Below are 16,286 nucleotides of genomic sequence, written 5' to 3' on the forward strand. Positions count from 1 at the left end.
TAACAACAACAACAACACATCCATAAGTATAGGTCAAGTTCCTCAAATTTTAGCAATTTACATTTGTTTCCTTTATTAATTCTTAAAATTTTTCCTCTAGTCATCTTCTAATCATCAAGCCACTGAAGCTAGGTCAAATGAGTACTATCTGCAAGTTTGGGCATTCTTGTGCATCTCTCTTCACTTCATATCAACTGGATGCTCCACTCACTCTTGGCTCTAGCCCATCATGGCTATGTCCTTGCCCATGGGCTCAGGAGTTTCCAGGTCTCACCACACTTTGGACCATCCAGCCCTTACTCTTCTCTCATTCATCACCAGGTCAACAGGAGTCTGTGGAATGTGGTTGAACTTAGCCCACATCTTCATTGCTGCCTTTTCGGCACTTCCACTCACCAGTAGACCAACGTGGTCACCAGCAAGCTTACATGCCTACTGTGTGTTCCTTTTGAGTTCAGTCTTGGAGGCCTATGTTCAATTTTTATGCATTTCATGTTCTAATTGTTAATGGATGTTCACATCTGTTCTCCTCATTTTGAGTTGTGTTCCATCAGCAAATGCAGGTTAGGAAAGCTTTACTCAGTTTGCGTCATCATGGTCAACTCTACTTTGAGGAGGTAGTTCTTCTCAGTCATATTTTAAGTGCCTTCCCATGTGACGGACTCATTTTTTGCAACTATATCTGATAATGCTCTGCTGCTGTTTGTAATGTTTTTGTTTTCTGGTGCTATATCTAACAATGTTCTAATACTATTCATGAAGTTTTCAGTGATTAAACATTCAGAAATAGTTTACCTCTCCTTCTTCCTAGTCTGTCTTAGTCTGGAAGCTCTGCTGAAACCTAATGATCCTGCTGGTATTTAAAATCCTGGTGGCACAGCTTCCACCATGCGAGCTACCACAGTTTGACAAACTGACAGCTTAAAACTCGTTCCCATGGGGGTATATTTTTACAGTCATCATTTAAAGCGTTTAATATCATTAAAGTATTCTCAGAGGAAATTTTACTGGATTATACTGTTCCCGGCCCTTTGGCAATATTCAGTGTTATAATAATATTTATGCTGTTTATAAAAAAATTTAGAAGATTACAATTCTTTAGTAATATATATATATACCAATAATATAGTATTATTGGTTTTGTTGTTGTTGTTATTGTCATAGTCAGTTCCTACTCATAGTGACCCTGTATAGGCTTACCATGGAGTGGTTGGTGGGCTTGCACCTCTAACCTTGTGGAAACTAAATGTTTAGGTCATATATGTGACTTCTTCTGTCCTAAATAGAACCTATTTTTAAAAAAGCCCTGGTGCTGCAGTGGGCTAAGTGTTTCGCTACCTGCAAGGTTGTTGGTTCAAATCCACCAGCTTCTATAAGGGAGAAAGACTATTTGCATCCATAAAACTGGACAGTCTCAGAAATGCTAAGGAGCAGGCCTGCCCTGTCCTATAGGGTAGATATGAGTCACAAGAGGCTTGATGGCAGAAGGAGGGGGTTTTCTGTGACTTGGCTAATCATAACCATTATATCCTCCCGCCCTTTTAAAAATGAAAGTGCTTATATTTATTTTCTTTTTGCTGTAGAAGAAATATTTATGTATTAAGACCTGTTGTGTAATGTATTTGAAACATTTTTCCTGTTGTCTTTGCATTGGTTTTATGGTCCTCTTTTCCTTACAGATTTTTTAAATTGGTATGCAAATATATCAGTAATTTCCTTTAAGAAGCTTCTTTCGTTTTTCTGCTTGGAAAAGTTCCCTTTACCCTGATGTAAGAAATTGCCCCCTTTCAAAAAACAAACAAACAAACACAGGAAAACTACTTTATTGTTTCATTTGAAAACATTTAACTCTTCAAACTATGCTGTATTAATTTTGAATTGCTTCATGGTAGAGAGGGACACTCAGTCCTACCCCTCCACCCTCCACTCCTACCCAGGTTAACCATTTATCCAAATTCCTTGGCATGTAGATCCATTAAGAGTTGTGTTTCCCCCATTGTAGGATATCATGTTTGGTAAGGTGGAGGGTCAGAGAAAAAGTGGAAGACCCCCAGCGAGATGGATTGGTCAAGTGTATCTATATCCATACACATACTTGTTGTTTTGTTAGGTGCCTCTAAGTTGGTTGCAACTCAAAGCAAACCCTATGCACAACATCATGCTTAGTAAGGTGGAACATCAGAAATAAAGAGGAAGACACCCAGGGAGATGAGTTGACACAATGGCAGCATTTAATCTATTGAAGATTAAATTTGGGGGAGCCCAGTGTGGTTCCAGCTAACATTATGTGCCTGTGTCTTGACTAGGGGTGAGCAAGGTGACTCGTGGGCAATTACCAGGATGTGTTGAGTAAAGGTAGAGAGAAGTACCCAAAGGGAAATTGGGGTGACACTCATAGAAGAAGGGTGTGTTTTGGGGGTGGCTGGCTTCTACAAGAGGAGCTCTGGTATACAATGCTTAAGCAGCCAGCTGCTAACCAAAAGACCAGCCAGAGGCTTCGAAGGAGAAAGTCCTTGCGTTCTGCTTCTGTAAGGATTACAGTCTGCACAACCCTATGGGAGGGTTCTACTCTGCCAAATGGAGTCGCTGAATGTCGAAATTAATTCCATGCTACAGCACTATGGCAACAACATTCACTATGACACGATGTAGCTTCAATCTATTTTCCTCCACCGACTTTTCAGGAGCCCTGGTAACGAATCAGGCTGCGAACCACAAGGTCAGCAGTTGGAAACTACCAGCTGTTCCACAGGGGAAAGATGAGGCTTTCTGCTCCCTTAAAGATTTACAGGGTCACTCTGAGTCAACTATGAGTTGGAACCGACTCCACGGCACACAACAACAACAAAGAGAGAGAAGCAATCAGTAGAAAATCCTTTTCGGAGAAAAGAGAAATAGTGTTTAAATTTGCTTACCTAACAAAGTCCAGGTCTTAAGACACCAGCCCACCCTGTTGTTGTTAAATGCTGTTGAATTGTTTCCAATCCATTGTTGTTGTTGTTGTTGTGTGCCGTGGAGTCGGTTCCAACTCATAGCGACCCGCATAGGGTTTCCGAGGCTGTAAATCTTTACGGGAGCAGAAAGCCTCATCTTTCTCCCATGGAACAGCTGGTAGTTTCGAACTGCTGACTGTGAGATTAGCAGCCCGATTTGTAACCACTATGCTACCAGAGCTAGCCACCCTATATAGGGTTTCTGAAGAGTGACTGGTGGGTTTGAACTACTGACCTTGTGGTTAGCAGTCTAGTGCTTACCATACAGTGCCACACCAGTCCACGCTAGTCCTTACTTTGTCTTGTAAACAATGACTACACTCTTATAGACTGATGCTGTAAGGCAAGGGATAGATAAGCTGATGCTGCAAGGCACCATGATAGCTTAGGGTAGATTCAACGTCCAAGACACTGTAACCCAGGACCGTGGCCACAAACAAGTACCAAATTCCCCACAGATGGGAAATGGCAGAGGAGGAACACAGTTGATTGCTGCTTAGATTTAAGATGCAAGACTTTTCTGCTCAAAATTAATTAAACCTCCTTCAAGCCCTTTTTAAAGAGGAGAAAAGAAACAAGAGATGTGAATTCATAAGGCTTCACCTTTTTTTGTGTGCATATCCTGAGGGAAGGTGATCCATTCGAAACAGCAGGGGGCATGCCAAGAGCAATAAAGGGGCAGGCTCTGCGGACTGTGCAAACTGCAGCTAAGGTGTTTCTCTGAGGTTCTCGCTCATTCATTAATTTTAGTTTGGGATGTGGGCCAAGCCGTGTGGTTTCACCACTGTAAGGGGCAAGATTCTAATGATTAAATGTTCTTTGTTGCCTTGCATTTCATTTTTTCTAGTAATACACTTTGAAGAAGGAAGAATGGAGTTTTCAATACTTTGTTGTTTGGTGCAGCTAGAGGTAATTGAAGCCAGTTCAAAACTGAAAGCAACAGCCAAGGTAAGGCTTAGAGCACACAGGAGGCTGAAGTACTTGAGCCTGGTGCCTTGGTGGATCATGTTATCTCCTTCCTGTCATTTCTCCTTTTTTATTGTATTGAGAACTTGGGTTCAAATATCTTCCTTGAGAAATCAGAGGATTAGTTGAAAATGCATCCCTTTCAATATTCACTTTGGATTAATAATACTTGAGTGTGCTTAGAAGACATGCTTTTGTTGTTAGCTGCCTTCCAGCGGCCCCCAGCTTATTGCGGCCAGTCCTGCACACCCTTGTACTGGGTGTAGGTGAGAATGCTGTGGTTTTCACTGGCTGGCTTTCTGAAGTAAATTGCTAGGATTCCCTAGCCCATCTTAGTCTGGGAGTTTCATTGAAGCCTATTCAGCATCATAGCAATGCACACACCTCCATTGACCAGTGGGTGGTATTTATGCATGCGGCTCCTTACCCTGCAGTCAAAACCAGATATCCCACGTGGAAGGTGAAGATTCCATCACTGAGCCAGCAATGGCCTCATGTGCTTACTACAGTGGTGGTGGTGGTGGCAATGTGTCATCCAGTCAGTTCCCACTCATAGGGACTCTGTATATGGCTTCCAAGATTGTAAATCTTTAAGGGGGCAAAAACCTCCTCTTTCTCCCACGGAACCTCTGATGGACTCAAACTGCTGACCTTGCAGTCAGTAGCCCAACATGTATTCCACTAAGCCAGCAGGGCTCTTTATGAGCTTCCTGTAGATTCGACACTATTCTGAGTGATTAGATGTCACTTCCTTCATCTTCATAACAACAATGTTCTAAAATAGATACTTGAATTGTACCCATTATAGAAATTGGGAAATACTGACTCAGAGAGGTTATCTACCTTTCCTTTGCTCACACAGCTGCTGGTGACGAAGCTGGGATTTAAACATTTGTTAATCATTGCCATCAAATTAATTTCAATAGCATAGAGCTGCCCCGTAGTGGTCCAAAGCCGTAATCTTTACAGAAACAGACTGCCTCATCTTTATCTCTGGGAGAAGCTGGTGCAGCATTCTTTGTTCTTTGTTCAGGGGCTTAACCATGGTCTCACCAGAGCTTCTTACATTTGCAACCTGGTTCCAACGACAGGGCTCATAGCTCAATGCCATCCAATCCTTTTAGAAGGAACAACCAATATGAAATTTGTTCTATTGTAAAACTCTACTATAAATAATGGGTTTGTGGTTACTTTGAAAATAAAAGTTTTAAAATCTCTGTCCAGTCAAGTGCCATTTCATTTTTCAACTTCAAAGTCATACATGCATAGAATTATAGTTTGTATTCTTGACAAATGTCATTGTTTCATGGAAAATCTTTTGGGGGAAGATGTATTCCCAAAGCTACAAATACATTAAATCTTTGTGCCAGAGCTAAAAACATTTTTTTTTCTCTCAATGGGGTGTTTTGTTGTGGGATTCCTGGATTAACCACACGAAGGGATAACTGGCCTGTTAGATAATCTAGTCATGACATCAAAGAGGCCAAAATGATAGCTCATCGGATGTCTCAGGCCTCTAGTGGCATCCTGGGAGGACAAGGTTAACTGGTGGATGGCATTCTTTGAAGTTGGTTTCAGAGCTTTGTTTTAGAGTGACACACAGAGTAGGGGAATTCTGGGAAGACCGAGGATGGGAGCGATGCACGGCAGATCACGTACACACTATGTTACCTAATTGTCCTGAAAAAACTGGGACAAGCTGCTTAATCCCTCTGAGCCACATGTTTTGTATATATCATATAGCAGAACCCACTGCTATATGATATATAGAGCTGGCTGGAGGACTTGATTTAAAACAAGTGTAGTACTTAGGGGCACTATTGGTCACCTGGGGACATGCATGAGAAATTATTAGTGTTGGAAACGTTAACTCTGGAGTCAGATGGACCTGGGTTTAAATAATGGCTTTCTGTCTAGAGAGGACTGACTGCTCACACATATCCAGGTGTCCATTCATAGTATAGAATTAGAGCTGGGCACATCCCACTTCTTGGAAGCTGAGCATGGCCAGGTGGCTGACTAAACCCTAGATGGTAGAATATGATGTGCTCCACGCCCAGGGCTGCTCTGTTATGTCCCTTGTATTTTGCTAGAATCTACAAATTGAAGGTGGCAGGGCTATTGGCAGCCTGTGTCCTTATCTACTTGTTCATCCTCCTAGTGTTGGGTTCTCAGAAAGAAGTAAACTCCCCTCGTGTTGAGTTATTTGCTGTCCCAGCCTACGTATTTCTCATGGCTATGTTGTGATTATTGTGTAACATAACTTGCATAAGCAAGAAACAACTTCTAGTGCATTGAAGACATTCTACATTTGGGGACTTCTGTGCTAGAGCCGTTATCTATAGTCAGGTTTGATATGCAGCATTTCTCTCCTATGGGCTTCAGTCTGCCAACTGTGACCATTGTTATCGGGTGGACTTTGAGTTGATAGCCACTCCCTGTGATACAGCGGAACTGCCCAGTAAAGCTTTCTAGGCTGTAATACAGGAGTCAATCACCAAGTCTTTTTGCCCCATGGAACCACTGGATAGATTTCAATTGCTAAGCTTCCAGTTAGCAGCCAAGTGCTTAACCATGGCACCACCACCAGGGCTCCCTAAAATGGAGATGACCATGTTTATTTTGAAAAGTCTATTGTAAGTGTTGAGTTAGTTATAAGGAATGAGTTTGATTGAATATAAAGTGTTCAACACAGGCAGTTTGGGGAGGCATTTGACAGTATTCATGTGGCTGCTGTATTAAATTCTTTTTTCTCACAATATATCCTGGTCAGGCACTCGGGTAAAAAGTTAAGGAGATGTCTGGTGATTTCTGTTATCCGTTACTCCTCTGACTTGCTTCCACTGAGTCTCATTCTGCCTCGATTCTAAACTCCATCTATGAGGGCTGTGATTGGCCCGCTCTTTCATCAACAGTGTTAAGCAAATATGGTTGTTACTATTATGTACTGTCAAGTCAGTTACAACTCATAGCAACCCTGCATAGGGTTTAAAAGGAGCAATTTGTGGGTTTGAATTGCCAACTTTGTGGTTAGCAGCCCAGTGCTTACCCTGCACCCCTTTTATACAGTTATTGTTGTTGCTGTGTGCCATCAAGTAAGTTCCAACTCATAGCTATCCTATAGCGAGTATCCAAGGAGTGGCTGGTGAGTTTGAACCATTGACCTTGCAGTTCAAACCGACCTTGAGGTGAAGTGCTTATTCTATGGCGCCACACTAGGATTTGGTGATTAACAGATATTTCTTGGACTTCCTTTGGTTTTTTTTTTTTTTTAGTATTTATTGAGTACTTACTGTGTTCCTGGAACTGTGTGTGCATTGCTTTTACATTGCATGAGCCCCACAGCAATGTTATAAGGAAATCAGTATTATTTTTACATTGAAGAGAAGAAACTGAGGTTCTGAGAAGTTAAATTACATGCCTGAGGTCACATAGAAAATCAAAAGCAGAACTTGGGTATGAATGTAGGTAACCTGGCTTCAGAGTCACTGTACTAGGGCTCATAAATGAATGCATTATCTTTGATATTTATTTAGGATATACCATGTAAACTCTTAGCTCTTTACATTTGTACACCCATTTAATTCTTACTACAATCATGTGAACAACACACATCTGTCTGTTTGTCATACTGTGGTAACTTGTGTGTTACTGTGATTCTGGAAGCTATGCCACCAGTATCCTACATACCAGCAGGGTCACTCATGGTGGCCAGGTTTCAGCAGAGCTTACAGACTAAGACAGACAAGGAAGGAGAGACACACCAATTCTGAAGGGCTAGTTGCTGAAAACCATATGGATAGCAGCAAAACCCTTGTAAGCTGTAGTGTCGGGAAATGAGCCCCTCAGGTTGGAAGGCACTCAAAATACGACTGGGTAAGAAGAGCTACCTCATTAACGCAGGGCTGACCTTAATGATGTGGATGGAGCTAAACTTTCAGGATCTTTGTTTGCCGATGCAACACAGCTCAAAATGAAAAGAAACAGCTGCAAACATCCATTAGTAATCAGACTGTAAGAATGTACAAAGTATAAATCTATGAAAATCAGAAGTTGTAAAGAAATGAAATGGAATGCATAAATATCATTATCCTAGACATTGTTACTGTTGGTAAGTGCTGTTGAGTTGGTTCTGACTTATAGTTACCCCATATAGAGTTTCCAAGACTGTAAATTTTTATGGGAGCAAAAAAAACTCATCTTTTTCCCTAGGAGTGGCTGTAGATTTAAATTTATGACCTTGAGGTGAGCAGCCCAACTCATAATCCACTATGCCAGCAGAAATGTACTGGTATTGGCCATTTTGAATAAGACAACCGTATGGTTTATTATGCTGGGAACAACAAATTCAAGAGGAATGCTGTAGCATTCATCATCAAAAAGAACATCTCAAGATCTGTTTGAAGTACAATGCTGTCTGTAATAGGATAATATCCATACTTCTACAAGGAAGACCAGTTAAAAGCAGTATTATTCAAATTTACACATCAAACACTAAAGTCAAAGATGATGAAATTGAAGAATCCTACTAACTACTTTAGTCTAAAATTGATCAAAGATGCAATCAAGATGCATTGATAACTACTGGTGAAAGCTGGAAACAAAGAAGGATCTGTAGTTGGAAAGTATGACCTTGGTGATAGAAATGACGCTGGAGATCACATGAGAGAATTTACAGCACCAATGACTTATTAATTGAAAATACCTTTTCCAAACAACATAAAAGGGGACTATATATATGGAACTCCTCAGATGGAATACACAGGAATCAAATTGACTACATTTGCAGGAAGAGACAAGGGAGAACTCAATATCATCAGCCAAAACAAGGTCAGGAGCAGACTATGGAACAGATCATCAATTGCTCATATGTAAATTCAGAATGAAACTGATGAAAACTAAAACAAAAACCAAAAGATGATCTTGAATACATCCCACCTGAATTCAGATACTATCTCAGGAACAGATTTGCTATATTAGACACTAATGACCAAAGACTAGAGGAGCTGTGGGATGACATTAAGCACATCCTTACAGGAAGAAAGCAAAAGTTCATTGAAAATATTTGTCAGAATGAAAATACCACAATGGATGTCAGAAGAGACTCTGAAACTCACTCTCCAGCCCAGAGAAGCTAAAACAAATGGAAAAAAAAAAAAGAACTGAAAAGAAAATTTCAAAGAGCAGCTTGAGAAGACAAAGTCACATATTAGAATGAAAGTTCAGAGACATGGAGTTCAAAAACCAAAAGGGAAGAACACACTCAGCATTTTTTAAGCTGAAAAAAACTGAAGAAAAAATTCAAGCTTCAGCTTGCAATATTGAAGTATCTATGGGCAAAATATTGAATGATGCTGGAAACATCAAAAGAAGATGGCAAGAATACACAGAGTCATTGTACCAAAAAGAACTGGCCAATGTTCAGTCATTTTAAGAGGTACCATATGATCAAGAACCAGGAAATGAAGGAAGAAGTCAAAGCAACACTGGAGGCATTGGCAAAAAACAAGGCTCCAGGAACTGACGGAATGCAAATTGAAATGTTTAAACAAATTGATGCAGCACTGGATCAAGAAATATGCAAAGAAATATGGAAGACAGCTTCCTGGCCAACTAACTGGAAGAGATCCATATTTGTGCCCATTCCAAAGAAAGGTGACCCAACAGAATGCGGAACTCATTGAACAATGTCATTAATATCACATGTAAGTAAAATGTTGTTGAAGATAATTAAAAAATGATTGCAGGAATACATTGACAAAGCACTGCCAGAAAGTCAAGCTGGATGAAGAAGAAGACAAGGAATGAGGGATATCATTGCTGACGTTAGATGGATCTTGGATGAAAACAGAGAATATCAGAAAGATATTTAGTTATTCTTTACTGACTATGCAAAGGCATTCAATTGTGTGGATCATGACAAACTATGGATAGCATTGCCAAGGATAGGCAAGCCAGAACATTTAATTGTGCCCATAATAAGCTTGTACATAGACTAAAAGGCATTTGTTAAAACAGAACAAGAGAATACTAAATGGTTTTAAATCAGGAAAGGTGTGTGCCAGGCTTGTGTCCATTCAACACACTTTACACTCTGTGTGCTGAGCAAATAATCAGAGAAACTTTATTATATGAAGAAGAACATGACATCAGGATTAGAGGAAGACTCGTTAACAGCCTGTGTATGTAGGTGACACAACCTTGCTTGCTGAAAGGGAAGAGAACTTGAAATACTGATGGAATCAAAGACTACACAGCCATCCATATGGATTGCACCACAATGTAAACAAAATGAAAATCCTCACAACTGAACCAATAAATAACATCATGATAAATGGAGAACATATTGAGTTGTCCAAGACTTCAATTTGCTTGGATCTACAATCAATGTTCATGGAAGCAGCAGTCAAGAAATCAAATGATGTCTGTAGCATTAGGTAAATCTATTGCAGAAGATCTCTTTAAAGTGTTCAAGAGAACTGAGGTACACCTCATATGCATGGGAAAGTTGGACAGTGAATAAGGAGGACTATAGAAAAATCGATGCATTTGAATTATGGTGTTGGTGAAGAATATTGAAAGTCCCACAGATTACCAAAACTATCTGTCTTGAAAGTAGTACAGCCAGAATGTTGTATAGAAGTGTTGTATAGAATGTTGTATAGAAGGATGGTAAAATTTCATCTTTTACTTTGGATGTGTTGTCAGGAGATACCAATTCCTGGAGAAAAAACTAATGCTTGGGAAAGTAGAAGGTCAGCAAAAAAGCAGAAGATTCTGATGAGATAGATTTATACAGTCGCAACAACAATAGGTTCAACTATAACAATTGTGAGAATGGCTCGGGATCTGACACTGGTTTATTCTGTTGTTCACAGGGCTGCCATGAGTCAGAACCAACTTAAAGGCACCTAACAACAACAATAACAACCATGTAAAGTTTAAAATTGTATATTTGATAAGAATTATATTATAGAAAAAGAACATGAAAAAACAAAACATAGGAGACAATGTTCATCTTCATTTTTGGAAAAAATACTCAGACCAGAGGGAAAATCTACTCATGAAATTTCGATGGTTATATGGAGATGAGGATGAAGCACTTCAAAACAGCAACAACATACCTTAAAGGTGTTATTAATGGTACTGTAAACCTTATGGAGTCCTGGTGTGGCGCTGTGGGTTAATGTGCCAGACTGCAAAGCCATTTGAACTGCAAGGTCGGCTGTTCAAGCTCACAAGTTGCTCCTTGGAAACCCTATACAGGGTTGCTATGGGTCAGAATCAACTCTACGGCACTCAACAACAACAACAAAACCTTATGGACTAAACCTTATGGACTATATACAACCTGGTTGTATATAATGTTAAAAGAACTCTTTAATCGGCCTCCAGTTCCTTACCATTTGTTGAGCACCTACTCCATGTCAGGCACTGAGCTTGGATATGAGGCTACAACAGAGAAGAAGGGAGTTCTTGCCTTCAGGGACCTTCTCTACAGTGGACGGAGACAAGAGCAAGAGCCAGCTGGATTCTTCATGCCAGAAATGGTTGGACTTAACATGGCCAGTTTGCATGGCCAGAAGCAGTCAAGTAGGAGCTAATAACTGGATTTATACTTAAAATGGATGATTTATGAGTGTTTTTTTATCGGTGGCAGGAAAGCAGGAGAAATTGGATTTGTAAGTACATGCAGAGTTTACTTATTTTAACATGCCCCATATGCTCTGAAAACAACATGCCTGGGATATATTTTCTTAGTTAAATACTGAAGGTTTTGGCAGGTTTCCTCTTTTTTGTTTTTTTATGCATTCTCTTGTTATGATGTTTGTCAATAAATAATGATGTTTGCTAATGTGGTGCTGTAGGATAAGAGCTGGACTGCTAATCACATGTTCGGTGGTTCAAACACACCAACCACTCCTAGGAAACCTTATACTGGGTTTCTATGAGTCAGAACCAACTTGACAGCACTTAGCAAGCTATCTTGGAAAACATCCAGCCTGAATGCTCTTTAGAAGTGAGGATAGTGAGACTTCATCTCTCTTACTTTGGACATTTCTGGTAAGCTTCTCAAAATAAATACACAAACACATAATAACAGTAATTCCACTGAGTTTCTATTTCATATTTTCTTGATGCCATGTTGATTATAAGGAAGTAAATGAAAGCTAAGGCAAAATTTCTTTAGTCCATAAGGTTTGTAGTTGTTGTTATGCACCGTGGAGTCGGTTCCGACTCATAACGACCCTGTACAGGGTTTCCGAGGCTGTAAATCTTTACGGGAGCAGAAAGCCTCATCTTTCTCCCGTGGAACAGCTGGTAGTTTCGAACTGCTGACCTTGCAGTTTGCAGCCCGATTCGTAACCACTATGCTACCAGAGCTCCTGAGTCCATAAGGTTTATAGTACCATTAATAACACCTTTAAGATATGTTGTTGTTTTGAAGTGCTTATCATATGGGGTGTGGTGGAACTGGACTTCAAACCACAATGTCCAGAGTTTCAGCCTGCCAGCTGCATCATAGGAAAAAGATGAAACTCGATGCTCCTGCAAAGATTTAACAACCTCAGAAACCCCATACAGGGGCGCTATGAGTCGAAAGCAACTCCAAGACACTTAACAATAGCAGCGATAATACCTTCAAGACTTGTTCATGTTCCAGGTCTCTGTTTGTCAGATATAATACCCTTGGTCAGTTTGCCAAGCAAGTCATGTCCTGGTTATTTTCAAGATGAGGAAACAGTCTCAGAGAAGCTTATGTATCAGACTGAGACCAAACCACTAGGAAGCTGACGAACCTTCTTTGAACCAAGCTCTTTACTCAATCATTCCAATTTTAATACTCTGCGAATGCCTCAATTTTAGATTAGGGCAAAAAAAAACTGATATTTTAGCATTAGCCATCTATGTTTGAATCAGAAATGGTAAAGTTTGTTAAAAAATATCTTCTAAGCAAAGTGATGCCTTATGTTTTTAGACAGGATATGAAGGGACATCATGAAGATGCTATTTCTAGTTTCCGTGCACTCATTAAAAAAAAAAAAAGATTTGTTCTAGGATTTTATTAGAAAATAATGTAAAAGGATTTTACATACCTGGGTATGTTTACTTGAATTTGCCTACTCTACTGACTCCAGGTTTTTGGTAAGGATTAGATGTTTTAAACCTGTGTGCACATAGACAATCTAGCAGCAGTTTGGAGTAAGCAGACAGTGAAGTGGGCAGTTCAGCGCAGGTCCTTTTTTCCCTCACTATGACACCCTTGGGATTACCTTGATGACAGCTCCCTAACCTAGAGTGTGTGAGTGGGCTTCTTGTTCATTGCTTGTCAATTGATCAATAGGACACACTAGTCCTCTTCCCATGTCCTGCAGGACAAACGCATGGATCTTTCTAACCTATCCAGCCAGCTCAGCTCAGTCTCTCAGAAACACATACATTCCCAACAATTTCCTGTTTCTTTTCCCAAGGAGGAAGCCCTCTGTGGTGTGCCTTTCATCTGCCTCCTTCTTATCCACATCAAAGGCTGCTAGACCTGGATATCTATCCACAGCCACTTCCTGGTAGCTCTATCTGTGGCCCCCTTTTTCTCTGATCCATTTGCCACATCATAACTGGAGCTACTTTTTTTCAGGATGTCCAGAAACTGAGCATGCCAGGCTCCCATTGAAAATCCATGGAAGGCTCAGGAAAAGCAAAACCAGTGCAAATCCATGGAAGCGTCAGTATATCCATTTGAAGATCAAGTCTGAGTTCAAGGAATTCTGAGACCCAAGAGCAGCCAATAACTGTCCTCTAAAGACCTGTATCAATCTAAGATTCTTTACTTAGAAGATTTCGGCCCAAGCAGTAATGAGAGTGGCACCCCTGTCTGCCCCTGGAGGAGAACCCCACTTTAAGGCACATACTACATGGAGGTAGTGGAGTTATCATGGGACACATGTGGAGAGTTCTCAAACAGAAAAAACACTTTTGCAGATTTTGAAGTCAATACATCCCCTACCATTAAACAAAAGGGTGGGAGGGGTTTACAGATAACCACTCACCTAAAGATACATTGTTATTGTTAAGTGCTCTTGAGTTGGTTCTGATCCATATCAATTTCCAAGAATGGCTGGTGAGCTTGAACCATCAACTTTGCGGTTCACACTGACTTTGCAGCTCAGTGAATTAACCCACAGTGTCACACCAAGACTCCCAAAGATACAACAGGACTAATATCTACAAGACGCAAGAGGAATGCCCACTAACCCCCTAAGTTAAGGATGTCTCTGTGCTGTTGATTTATGCTTCCTTTTGTAAATCTCAGTATGAACGGCTTGTTGTTGTTGTTAAGTGCTGTCGAGTTGATTCCAACCCATAGAGACCCTGTATAGGGTTTCCAAGGAACAGCTGGTGAGCTTGAACCACCGACCTTGCCATTCAAACGACTTTGCAGTCTGATGCATTAGCCCACAGTACTACATCATGAACTGCTTAGAATGTTGATATTTAGCAATCATGTTGTCTGTGGCCATGTCTCAAGCCACAGGATTGTATAGGGTTTCTGAGGTTGTTATAATCAGGGAGAAGGATACAGAAGGATTTTTTTCAGACCTATCCTTCTAACTTGAGTCCTGGTGTGATACTGTAGAATAAACACTGAACTGATAAATACAAGGTTGGCAGTTCAAAGTCACCAGCTACTCCTTGGAAAACCTATACAGGGTAGCTATGAGTCAGAATGAACTTAGAGACACTTAACAACAGTAACAGTGGCTTGTGTGTGTTCATGAGACCAGGTCACCTCACGTACCCTCAGCATCCTCTGTCTCACCCCTGTGGTCTTTGTGCTTGTCTCTACCAAAGCAAATGTCACCAAACGGTTCTCATTCTGTTTCTTAACCAAAATGCATTTGGTCACATTCTTTACCTATAAAATCATCTTCACTCATTTAGAATCTAGGCACTGTAGGCTAAGCACTGACTGATAACCAAAAGGTCAGCAGTTCAAACCATCAGTCACTCCTCAGAGATACTATACAGGTTTACTATGAGCCAGAATCAACTCCATGAAATTTAGCATTAATAACTGTGGGGTCCTCACCCTGATTATCTTTTAAAATTACACACGCATTGTTTGATGTCATTGAGTTGGTTCTGATGCATAGTGATGTTATGCGTAACAGATGTTATGCGTAACAGAAACATTGCTTGGGCCTTTACAATTCTCACAGTCCTTTCTATGTTTGAACTCATTGTTGCGGCCACCGTGTTAATTCATTTTTCTGACTTTCTAGTTTCCCAAGCAGGATGTCTTTCTCCAGGGACTGATCCCTTCTGATGCCGTGTTCAGAGTCGGTGAGCAACAATGAGATATTAGCTTTGTTGTTGCTGTTAGGTGCCATTGAGTTGGTTCCAACTCATAGGGTCTTTGTGCATAACAGAATGAAAATTACTGTCTGGTCCTGAGCTCTCCTCACAATTGTTGTTACATAAGCGCCCATTGCTGCGGCCACTGTGTAAGTCCATTATGTTGGGTTCTTCCTTGTTTTCAGTGACCCTCCACTTTACCAAATACAATGTCCTTCTCCAGGGAATAGTCTCACCACCCTGGCTTCTGGTTGTACTTCTTCCAACACAGATTTGTGTGTTCTTCCAGCAGTCCTTCTACAACACCAGAACTCAAATGCATCAATTCTGCCCATCAGCAGAGGACTGACTGAAAAAACTGGTGCATACACACAGTGGAATAGTACCCACCTTCAGAGACTAACAATGGGTTTGCAGAACACTGTATAACGTGGAGGAATCCAGAGGACATTTTGCTAAACGAAATTAGTTGGGTGCAAAGGGACATATGTTGTATGAGACCACTACTGTAAAAAGTCTAGGAAAGGATTTCATTCTGTAATAAATGTTCTATGATGGCTACCAGGAGTTGGAAGAAAGGAAGAATTAGTCACTGGGTAGAGTACAGATACATGCTAACTTGGGTGATGAGAAAGGCAGGTAAAAAGAAAAGAAAAAGGAAGGAAAAAAGGAAGTTGCTTTAATTTTTGGGGGGTGTGTTTTCTGTTTTTCATGTACTGGAAGGTAAGCAATGCATATTTATTTTCTCATTAGGAAAAACTATTGTGAGCTTTTGTATAAGTGAAAAAGGGGAAGGAAAGGAGGGAAGAAAGAAAAAGACGGAGAGAGAGAGAAAAAAATACTTGGAAACAGTGGGAATGGCTGTGCAACTGAGGAGTGTGGTCGGTGTGGCTGGAGCGTGCCTGTAAAAATGGCTGAAATGGCAAATGTTTTGTTGTATGTATATGGCGGCGGCGGTGGTGGTGGTGTGCC

Source organism: Chrysochloris asiatica, unplaced genomic scaffold (assembly GCF_000296735.1).
Source record: "Chrysochloris asiatica unplaced genomic scaffold, ChrAsi1.0 scaffold00001, whole genome shotgun sequence".
Taxonomy (NCBI): domain Eukaryota; kingdom Metazoa; phylum Chordata; class Mammalia; order Afrosoricida; family Chrysochloridae; genus Chrysochloris; species Chrysochloris asiatica.